The 12,014-nt window shown below is 42.8% G+C and overlaps 1 long non-coding RNA gene across 2 annotated transcripts in view; it reads left to right on the top strand.

The window, feature by feature from the left end:
* LOC130187268 (uncharacterized) overlaps positions 1–12,014 on the top strand; it is a 37,780-nt gene that overhangs the window by 16,797 nt on the left and 8,969 nt on the right. For both annotated transcript variants that reach the window (XR_008830431.1, XR_008830430.1), the window contains exon 4: positions 8,679–8,777. This is a non-coding gene — a long non-coding RNA (uncharacterized LOC130187268). The remainder of the gene's footprint in view (positions 1–8,678; positions 8,778–12,014) is intronic.

The raw sequence follows: 12,014 nt of genomic DNA, 5'->3' as shown, positions 1-12,014 counted from the left end.
TGTAATGCTAACAAATGAGGCTTTGCTATTATAGTAACAGGCTCTTAAAGTTATTTCAGCAGCCAAGTCTGTCTCTTTCTAGTGGTTAGAGGAGCTTAGACAGTTTCCTGAGGCATTGACTAAGCATGTTTGGGTATGCACATTCTCTTCTTAGCGTGTAATAGCAATATTATTGCCATGAAATAATTGTTTGCTAAGTCCACGAATTCAGCATTCGACATGGCAGCAGTGTGTATCTTCGATACGTTGGAGGACTTCTGTTGCATTTGAATTTGGAGTCTCATTTAGCTGCATGTCTGGATATTCTGAAAAACTGCAGACACCACTTGACCACTGTATGAATTTGGACAAACATATTGCGATAATAGCCAATGGCTGCTATCAGTGATGGGATTTAAACTCAAACCCTTCCTGATTTAAACACAGTCCAAATTCTGGGCACTTAAACATTTTGGTAGATTAAATCTACACTCATTGGTTTGGTCTCTATTTGTTCTTTTTTCTGTTTTTTCCTCCACCTCACACACCTCTCAGCTGTACATCAAGGAATGCATTTGTTCAGTCACGCCCCTGTGCTCCTGACAGGTAGCGACTGCATGAGAGGACAGTTTGTCCTGCAGAGCTATGCAGGCTGCAGGGGCCCATGTTTGGTTTGGATGCCAATGAATAACATTGTATGGAGAGAGGAAATTAAAAATGCAGGGTTGTAATTTACTGAAGAGTGGGACTGATTTAAAAGCTTTTTTTTTTTTCTCGCCGCTTTGCTTGAAGTTTTCCAAATATGCCACAGCTGAGTGTGAACTGAGCTTCGTTGTACTGGCAATAACAAGCAAGTCAAAGCTCCTAGCTCTCTCAACCTTACCCCCTCTTCCCATTACTTCTTGGCAAAGACAGCACCATGCTAAGGTAAGCCTTCATGAAATCCAAATGCTAGACATGCCTAACTGATTTCACATCTCAAATGAAATGCAGCATTATGCTATCATGAGAGAAGCAAAGGCATTTCCCCCTGCAGTTAGACTGTGTGTGTACTCTTAGCCAGCTTGCCAGGGTGATGACTGATATGAACAACGTTCTCCGATTATTGGTCTCACAGTGAGTGTGTGTTGCCTGCTTGCGGTGGCTGTGGATGGTTCCCTGGTGTGACACAGGTAACAGCAGATTAATAGTGTAATGAATCAGACTTTACAAGGCAATCATGGCTCCATGAAATTGGAACACGTGCTTTCGTCGCTTTGTTTAAGTACTGAATCATAACACTAAAAACAGTAATGTGTCGCGTTTCTTCTGTGCTATCTCTGTGTGTGGAGAGGGACCCTAACACTGACCAATGACAATGAAAGAATTACATATTAGGATGGAGTAACTCACTCTGGCTAGCTGCTGAGTTAAAGGAAACTGCACTTGGATTTTTTTTTTTTTTTTTTTTTTTTTTTTACGGCTTTCTCCCTTTATAAACCTCAAATTTGCTGCTGGGTAACTCAACCACTTCCTCCCTTCCTGTGAGATCAGGCAGTCAGGCAGGGTGAAGCCAAGCAGTGCAGGGGCTGCTGTGGCTTGCAAACAGCTGGCACGATATTCACTATACCTTTGGCACCTGTGGGTGGGCGTCAACACTGCTGGCTAAACAAACAAGGCCATCATCCAGGTCTTACCGCAGTCATGAACGGAGAATGGACTCAGAGCGCCACCTGCAGCAGGGGAGGCCAGATAGCAATACATTCATGTTGACCTGTCCTTACACAGCGGTGTCTGGACAAGAGATATCAAAAATATAATGTGGGTCCCCATTTTGGAGTAATTGTATTATTTTGGTATCACTGATATGTGACAGATTTTTTTATTGGTTTCAGTCCTGCTGTTCTCCTGCAGATGGCGATGTTGTCCTGATTTGAGATTATGCTCTGGCAAAGCCCAAGTCACTATGTGTGAGGCCTTTTTCCTAATTGGTGACTTTTAACAAGTCTATGCAAATATCTCTCCTTGTCTCCATCTCCCATTCCCTCTTGGCCTCAAGCCTGACAACAAAAACTTTGTCACATGATGTTGAAAATAAAGTGCAGCACAGGGAGGGAGGTGACAGACTGGGGTGGGGGTGGGGAATTTTGGTCTGAGGTGTGGCCAACTTTCAGAGCCCATACACCCACGCGGGCGTCTGGTAGAATGTCGACTTCCAGGACAGAGAGGTAAACTAGATGGATGAAGTGGCAACTGATCTGTTTGTCTAAAACAAACACAAAATGGAAATTTGCCTCCGTGATGGTCACATGGAAGACGTTAGGGCTGCAGGGGCGCACACCATTACCACCAGCGGAATTTTCCTAAAACAAGACAAGAAAGTTGAGGGCCAGATAGACAGAAATAAAATGAGCAAGGAGAGAAGGGGACCCTCTAGAGAGGAGTGAAACTTTCCACAGGGTCATCGTGTTTATGTGGGGCTGGCAGGGCCTTATACTGAGGAAAGGATGCTGGGGAAGTCGGATTTGTTGCAGAGCAAAGGTTCTCTTCCTCTGATATCCCCACAGGCTTCCTTTCTTGCTATCTTTCCATCTCTTTACTCCCTCAGTGTCTCACTTTCTCAGTCCCCTCTTTGCCGCCTCCTTTCCCTCTGTTCTCACACTCTAGATGTGCTGATGTGTGTCCAGGAAAAGAAGGCATTAGCAGGCCTAGAGGGCAAGCCTGGGAACCAGCCAGATTTCCCACTTTACTACCCTCCCTCCCCTCCACTAATTCACCCATGATGACACAGCTTTTTCTTTTCCTTGATGGGAGCCCAGAACAATAGTGGACAGAGCTGAATCACAGACATTTTTGCTAGAGCAATAGCTTTCGGAGAAGAACTTTGAAAACAAGCACATTTCATGGGGGCTAAAATAGGTCAGCAAGCACAAATAAACATGTCACATAGATTTGTTTTTTCTTTTTTGTCAGGAAAATACATCTAACATATTGTTTAATATATGTAATTTACATTGAGAGATCACCCTAAATATAGGAAAACTCCAGCTTTCATTCAATGGCCATAATGTAGCCTATGTCACCATCGCCTCATCTCCATCAGCACACAGTCGTTTACTCTTCAGCTCTCAGCCCTACCTCAGACTCCAGGATGACAGGCACACTTGGGACTTCTGTATATGATAAACTATGTGATATGTAACCCCCATCGACCTCCCCTCCACCTTTTCCTCTTTCCCTTGCCTCCTCACATCCACCTTTTTTCTTTCTTCCTTAATAAATCCTCCTCTCAGATTTCTCACTCTGCCCTTTGCGCGTCCCCCAGCTTCAGCCCCAGCTGCTGGCTCTCCGCCCACAGCCTAGGATGTGTGTGCCCAGCAATGCTGTGCGATCCCCGGGGGATGGGGAGCCAGTGAGGCAGGGGGGCTGCTGATGGTGGTCAGAGTCTGAATGAGCTGAGCGGCCGCAGCAGAAACCACAGCGTGTGTTTGTGTGTTGTAGCGTGTGCGTTGGTGTGAACCCCTGTCCCATGGGTCAACATACTGTGTCCTGCAGATCCAATAACGGCAGAGCAGACCCTTATACATGACCACACGCATATATGCACTCAAATTGTGTGTTCGTGTCTGTTCAACAGCTCACAGGCTGGGCAATGCCGGTTCACTGCTGTTGAAAGCATTATGTGTCCAGCCAGTCTGAAGAGTGAGCCATTAGTTAGAGTAGTAGCTGTCATAAAGAGATTCCCTTGTCTAATAATGAGGTTTGTTAAGTTAGGCCAAACAGGGCCACTGCTGCACACTGCGGTAAAGCTTGACCACTAAGCTGAGCACTAGAGAGGCAAGTGCAAAATCAAAGTTGAAAACAGTCTTTATTTTTAACGCATTGTGCAGTAGAGACTCATCAGTGTGTTTGGATGACTGAAAATACATTTAAACACACTGCCAAGATAATTCAAAATGTACAAAAATCAGTATGTACAATATTTCCTTTGTTGTCTCATGGGCTTGAAAGTTGATTGGTAACAAAAAGTTGGAAATAAATCAGGAAATTATTCCCTGATTGCTACATTTTTGGTTAATAAATCTGATATTTGATATATTTTCAGATCTAAAAATAGTAAGAGATAAATTTTTGTGGTGGAGTACTCACAAAACACACACACACACACACACACACACACACACACACACACACACACACACACACAACCAGACACATTTATCATAGTGGATGGAGGCAATGTCATACATTGCTAAGATTTGTGTTTTGGATGGCTTATGCATTTGGAGATGAGACATTTAAAATCATGTTTGTATGTGAAATTAACAGTATAAGCCATACTGTGTCACACTTTGCTGCTGTAACTTGCCAGATATTGCAGTGCATGTTTGAAGTTTTACCACATCCGATCTTAATATATGTCAGGTTTTATATTCAGCACAACCTTCAATAACAACTCGTCCATGTTTGTTGTCTCTCCTGCTGAGGGAGATGACAATGAGAAGAAAGTTACGGATATCAGGTTGTAATTTTTTTCATTAGGTGGTGTATCATTGTGTGTGTGCGATTGATGTTAAGGTACAAGATATGCTGTTTACTGCAAACAGTATTTAAAGAAAGAGTGATATCATGTAATATGGTCCAGAGGTTTGAGAAAGTCACCAAAAAAGAGAGAATAACATTCCAAAAATTCGCTTTTCTTTGTCATATATCCTTGTAAACTGAATAATGTCAAGTTTTGGATATCACTATGGCTCTGGGAAGTTGTGATGGGCAGTTTTTCACAATGTTTTGAGATTTCATGAAATTATCTGCCAATTAATCAATAATGAAAGTAACCGTGAGTTGCATCCCTACACTAGATCATCTGAAGTTAAAACAAAATCTCAGATTTACAGTGGTCTCCAATGCCAATTAATGCTATCTTGGTACAGAACAAAGGGGGAACCATGAGGTTCCTCCGCTCTCTGTATAGTCAGGAATGGTTCATGATGGTTTGACAGTAACCACTAAGGAGGCAAACACAGTTGCTCCTTTCTCCTGTGTCAACACCCCTGATCTTGGTGTGGCGGAGGAGGTAGCAGTGGTGGTTTGACCTGTCGTTGTATTAATCCTGACAGGTCTTAACAGGATTAAAACCCCTCAGCCTGCACTGAAAGAACAACAGAGAGAGAAAGTGAAAGAAAGTGGAACACAGGGAGGTTGCGCTTGTCATAATACATGTGTGTGAAGTGGACTGGATTAAAGTCTAACACATGCATGGCCTGTTAGGAGTTTGCATGTATATGTGGAGTATGTGTGTATACATACGTTGCCCCGGAATGTGGTGAACACCTCCCACCCCTTTTCACACACTCACACGCTGTTTGTTTTTACAATTGCATTGCGGGACACCATCGCTGAGTTGCCCCTGCTCCCAACTGTCAAACAAGATTATTGGGGTTGCCCCCTTCTCTCCTCAGCACCGAAGACTACTAAAAGACTTACTGCAGTGACGCACAAAGCTACAAAGAAACACACACTTGCACGCACAGTCAAAGACTATCCTGGACTACATTTTTACCCAACTCCACAGCAGAAATATGGACACGAAGCCATAACAAATGAAAGTCTTTTAAAACAAAGGGTCCTCTATTTTGAGTACAAACATATCCAAGAAAGACTGTTTCCTTTCTTCAATGACCGAAACAAAGGCTCCTTAAAAATTGCTCTTTATGGTTTTGAGTTGCACAGAAAAATTGGATTGGGGTTCAAAGTCAGCGCACTGAAGGTCATCCCAGTACAACAAGAATCATGGAGCTTGAGAAATAGCATCTGGCCCCAGACATGAAAACATATTAAGTGTTATTGGACTAAAAATCTGTGAAAGAAGGAAGAGGTATATTGTATTGGGGAGGTTTATAATCTCATAATCTCAGCAGGTACCTCAAATTTACAGATTAAAGCTCTCTAAATACCTCTCAAGTGTGGGATTTGACATGGAGTATGTTGATTTCTTTCCACTGTTCTGGAAAGTGCATCATGTGCATGCAGCTACCCCGCCATTAAAAGCCCTGGGTCATAATTCAGAGGGAAGATGGCCAAATTTGTATACAAGCCCTCTTTCCCGGCTCGGGGCGGGAACTGATCAAAATGCATGATTTATGATCGCAGGAGATCCTCAAGTGTCGGTCGCCAGGCAGAGATACACCCCATACACCCCTGCTCCAAGGCCTTACAGTATGTGCTGTATTGCTTGACTTTATTTAAAAATGTACACTATGGCAGATTTGAAAAATTTCACTGAAAAAAACATCCCACTGTAGAAAGCTGACATGTCACACATTGCCCCCAGTCAGCCATAAATGATGTCACATCCTATTAGCCCTCCCTGGAAGCAGATCCCTTTTCTGTGTGTGTGTGTGTGTGTGTGTGTGTGTGTGTGTGTGTGTGTGTGTGTGTGTTGTGTGTGTGTGTGTGTGTGTGTGTGTGTGTGTGTGTGTGTGTGTGTGTGTGTGTGTGTGTGTGTGTGTTGGCTAGCTGTGGTGCTAAGTCAGAGTCCAGACACCTGGAGAAAAGAGAGTGAAAAAGAGAGTTAAGGGAATAGCAGCTTCAGCACAGAGAAAGGAGGGGCAATAAAGGGGGATAAAGGATGAGAAGTCTGCTAGAAGTTGTAGCTGTAAATCAGCCTGTCTCAGTCTGAGAATTGCAGAGGATCGACGCACCTGATTTATGAAGTCTTTATAACCAAGGGAGGTGGCATTACACACAGCAAAGAATTACAAATGGAGAGGCATTAACCTCTACCTGTGGCTGTCAGGTTGATACAGCTTTCCTCTTGCTCTGAGCTGAGCAATGAGCTTTAGGAGTTATAACCCTCCATAAAGGGTTGGATATTCTGTATGGTCAATGTTGGAAAAAGACCCACATGTACTTCTCTGTCATCACTTGGTTGGAGAAAGTGAACCTTTCTTCTCTTTGAAAGGGGCTGTTGGACAGGTTACTTAACTCTTTTAAGTCAGCTGCCTGAGTATATTTTACACTGCAGCGAGTACAAATCCTCATGAAAATGAAAAATTTCTGGAGCAGAAGCAGTCTGTGTGTTCTTAATGATGAAATGAGGCGACGGAGTAACACCAACAAAAGTGAAGGTGATAAATTCGACAGCTACGCTGTGAAAACACATCAAACCGAAAATCCCTTTTCCAAACATTCCATGCTCGTTTGAGCACCTTCGCATTTATTTGTTTTTTAATTCGTTCTCATGCATTTTAATAGATCCATTACCTATAAATATCCGAACATACACAGGGACGTATCCTTAACTGCGACCAAGAATAACAAGGCCAGGAAGGCTCAGATAGAGGGGCTGTGTGTTCATTATGATATGCAGCGTTCAATTGCCACATTAATTAAGCAGCTCGAGGCAGCAGTGGCAGGATGACGGACAGGCCTAGTCACTGGAGGCACGTCTGATACCCTGCCAAGTCCAAGCCCCGCTGTCCGGCTGCTGATTTATGAACAGAGCCAGAAGTCGGAAAAGTATCCAGGAGTCATATTTTTAGCGGGCGGTAGTGCTGTGCACATGTGCAGGGGCTTAAGCCAGCCCCATGGGACGCCATTCATCTCTCATCACTGCCATGCTGATAACATCCTCCTCTATATAATGCACACATCCCATCTAGCACACGCACTCGCACACTAACACTCACACTCACGGGAACCAGGTGGTGGTCAGCTTCCTACAAGTGGAGTCACATAAATACACAGCCACTGTTTAGATGACACTAGGTCTCTGGTATACTCTTTTTGCAATCCTTTTGTGAGTTTGTGATTTGCGGATGTTTAACAGGAAGTTATTGAGGAGTGTATAAAGCCTGGTTTCCTTCCTGCTCAGACAGAGCTGTAATTTGGCTGTGTTTTAACAGCTCTGCAGCTCCCTCTGTTTGGCCTCCTTTTTTCTCCTCAATATTTTTTCCTTATGCCTCACTTCAATCCATTTTAATCTCCTCTTTTACTACGTAAAGAAAAATGAGAGGCCATTTTCATGCCAGCTGTCCCTTGATGTATTCTGGTCATCAACTGCACATGTGCGAATAATGCTTTTCTGTACTCATTTGAATATCAGAATAGCTGATTATGAGGGTGGCATGCATGAGCACAACCCTTCAGGACCAGAGAGCGAAAAAGAAAGGACAGAAAGATGAAAGGACATCAGAGTTAATAGCTATGGGTCTGCATTGCATATCACACAGTCAAGACCAACAGGGGTCTGAAAGGATTCAGCATCAGTAAACAATGTGATTAAGATGGTTATAATATTAAGTAGTTCTGTCATTTTCAGGTCAGGGGGAAATCATTGACTAGTTGGCCCTTAAATCAACTGCAACTGCCTCCTTTTTATGTGGATTTGAGTTTTTAGATTTGGATGTTAGTGTAGTTTTGAAACTGCAGATGTCTGGGTTTCTAAAAAGACTTACTTTCCAAAACAATATAACATGAGATACTCTTTGTGTTTGCATAAGATGGGTTTAAGCAAAGATGGTCAATAGGTCAGAGAAGTGGAAAATATTTCAACAACTGTTTAAGTATTAGGAAAGTTTTGGGGGTTTTGGGCTTTTGATGTTAGACTGTGATGCGTGTACTGTACGTCCATCAGGGGCCCACATATCCCATAAGTTGTACTCATGGATATTAGATATTAGAGTGATACTCATCTTTTTTTTTTCTTTATTGGGCAGTTGATACTGAAGCTGACAGGAAACAATGGGAAAGAGAGACGGATATGACTTGCAACAAAGGTCCCCAGCAGAAATAAGACCAGGGACTCTGATTACGAGGTATGTGCTGTAATCTTTCAGCTATCCTTAATATTGTGTGGCATTGCTGTGCAGTGGTATGAAACCAAACCTTTTAGCTAATTGATTATCATTGCTTTGTAAGGAATAGTCCCAATATTGCTCCAGTAATTTTCATCTGCTGCTACTACTCGAAACTTTTTCCACCACTGTTGTAGTGATCCAGTTCGCCTGCTGTCCTTACTCTCTGATTCTGCCCCCACCAGTCACGTGCTGAATTGCACCTTGCGGACTTAGTGCTCGTTTCTAAAGACGTGCACATCCAACTGTCCCAAGGAACATGGGATGGGTAGTTAAGAGCAAGTTTATCAGTGGCATTTTGCACTATATAAACTGAATTGGTAAGGGCCTAACAGTGACACCCACAGATTTCTCTGATCTTGATGCCCTGCTGTGTAAAAGGGCGCTTTGTCAAAATGTAGTTATTATACCTTTAATATTTATTTTGCTTTTTATGTTCCGAAATAAATTTGTGTGTAATCGTATTGTCACAACCAATCACAAACCAATCTAGGGAGCTAAATAGGGGCCCCACTGCTATTTTTTACCCAGGGCCCTCAGAATGGGTTAATCTAGCACTGTTTATTACACTATAAACAGCTGTATGCACAACCTTCAACTATAAATAAAAAGTTACTCAATTTCTAATTGGCTGAATCCTCCAAGTGTTAAGTGATTGCCCTCTTTCACACATCTACTATAATGAGTTTAAAAGGCAAAGGCAGACTAAACAAAAAAGTTAGTAAAATATGTGTTACACAGCACTACATTTATCATACTAGATCAACACTCAGGAGTCATCTGATCTCAACATATAGAGAAAACAGAATGGTAATGTTGTGGTGATTGAAACACGCTGCATTTTTCATCAGTGTCAGATACCGGCAAGTGACAGGAGGCTGGAAACTGGCGGGAGCGCTTGGCTCCATAACTGCACAGTAATGACCAGATGAAATGTATTCATGTATGCTGATATGCTGCTGGTTCTGCTCACAATGTGTTGCTTAACCAGATGCTATTTGCTTGCATTTAACTTCCCTTTTCCACTGCTGAAAACTGATGTTTCAGCTCTGATTAACATTGTAAATGCGTAGGTTCGTTCAGAAGAAGTTCTGATGATAAAGTGATTAATTTGCTCTCAATAAAGTCATGATAAATGATAACAAATATTGCACACAGTACTTGCTACTGAAGATATCCAGTAATTGCTTTCATATGAATACCATGCAGTGCATACTGCACCGGGCTGGTGCTATCTCATCACTACATTTTTGAAATTGATAAATGCTCTAATTTCTGTGGCACACAAACATGGAGCAGAATTATAATAAAATAATTTTTCCAACCCAATTTAAATAAATCATTTTGAACTGATATCAGAGGAAAGCCAAAGATGTAATTGAACCCAGCTTTCATATTGACAAATGGGAAAAAAAAGGAAACTGACTTTATTTCATTTGCCACTGGGATGGTGCCTCTTTAAGAATGAAAACCGCAAATTGCTCTCAACAATTCCTATACCTCTGGAGTTGACCACTTTAAAATTGGCCCGTTCGGAGATTATAAATATGACTATTTGATGGCTCTGTTATTACGCCTGAGAGGGGGGGAGAAGAGGGAGGGCTTGTGGCTGTAAGGCCGGATGGTTTCTCTTGATGTGGGCGAGAGCTTTGAGCTTCCACACCACACGCTTCTGTGCTCTGCAACAGGAAAAACACAGGAGATCACTTCCAAATGAAAATGCACGTGCACACGGACATACACACTCCAAATGCAGGCGATAGAGTAAAGTGATAAGCAAAATATAATAATATGAAGCTCATCCCTCCACCGCACGACACCTGGAGTGTGAGGTCGATGACAATGCCGGGTCCTGTTGCTATAAACAGTAGCTTCATAAATTAAATGTTTGCATGTTGGAGTTTTAATAGGTATACTTCTTTCCATATGAACACACCTAATATCATGACCTCAAATCTTTAATGTGGGTTTTTATTGAGCTCTTTAACCGAGGCAAGTTTTGCATCTTTATCCATGGTTTACCTTAAAATGAGTCACTCCTTCTATCTAGTACAACACATGTATGCTGTTTACCATCCCCTCTCTTTTTCTCTACTGTGTACACGTGCATGTGTGGGTATGGGAGTTACATTAGGCCACAACAGCAAAGGTCGGCAGGAGCCTTGTATGCATCATAAGTCTTTATTGTCCCTGGTGAGCAGCATTTCCAGTAAACAGGGCCGTTATGGAGGCCAAGTTCCCCATTTGTGTTTGTGTGCTACGAGGTCAAGAGTGGAGTCATGGAGTCAAACGGTGAATGGCAAAAAAGTAAATCCCACAGCAGGAATCCTTAACAATCTCGTTTTAACAAGAACCTTGGGTTGTTTTCTCTCTCCCCCTTTTTCCTCTCTGTTCCCTTTGCATCTGGCCATCTCTCAAGTACACACACATTTCTCCCTCTCTTCCCCTTGCTGTGGGTAGCTGCAGCTAGGCTGACTCAGCCCTCCACACTATTCTTGGGTCCTGACGAACAGTGTTGATGTAGCCTGTCTGATGGCCACACGCCATAAACCAGTCTTTGTTCCCCCTGCCACTTCTGCTGAGCTGTTCGCCCTCGCCTCTCCTTCCAAAACTGCTGCTTGACCGACCAACCAATTGATGAAGCGTAAGCAAACCACTTTAGATCAACAAAAGGAGTTTATCTTTCAGTAAGTGAGTGGGCCACTGTAGTGAAATGTGATACTGCAACTACTGCAGAGGACTTACGTAAAAATAAAAATGACTGCAAGTATCTCAGTGTATTTCTGTGGCCTTTGGGGTCAAGATGTCGAGTGAAGATGTTCTTTGATAGAAGCCCAGGGGTGGTGAAAATCATTAATGACCTTATTAGCCTGGATACTTAAGGAAAAAATGCTTTGATCCAAATTTGCCACAGGCGGGAAGAGACTTCAGTACCTGAGGGAGAGGCATGAGTTGTCCAAGAGGAAATAGGATGGAAGAGAATGGTTTGATTATTCGGGATCACTCCGTAATGAGGTTTATTATCAGGCAGACAAGCATTGGACAGCTCTCATGACCGCAGTCTTAACAGTTAAATACATGACTATTCAGTGTGGAGCTCTTACCCCTCTCACTTTCTCTGTGTCTCTCTCACAGGGGCCAATTTGCCCCATTCCTTGGATCCAGTCAAATAAATACGGTAATAAACAGAGGGCGAGA

This window comes from Seriola aureovittata, chromosome 19 (genome assembly GCF_021018895.1).
Source record: "Seriola aureovittata isolate HTS-2021-v1 ecotype China chromosome 19, ASM2101889v1, whole genome shotgun sequence".
Taxonomy (NCBI): domain Eukaryota; kingdom Metazoa; phylum Chordata; class Actinopteri; order Carangiformes; family Carangidae; genus Seriola; species Seriola aureovittata.
Note: the sequence above shows the minus strand (reverse complement) of the source record. Positions and strands in the feature narration are given on the sequence as shown.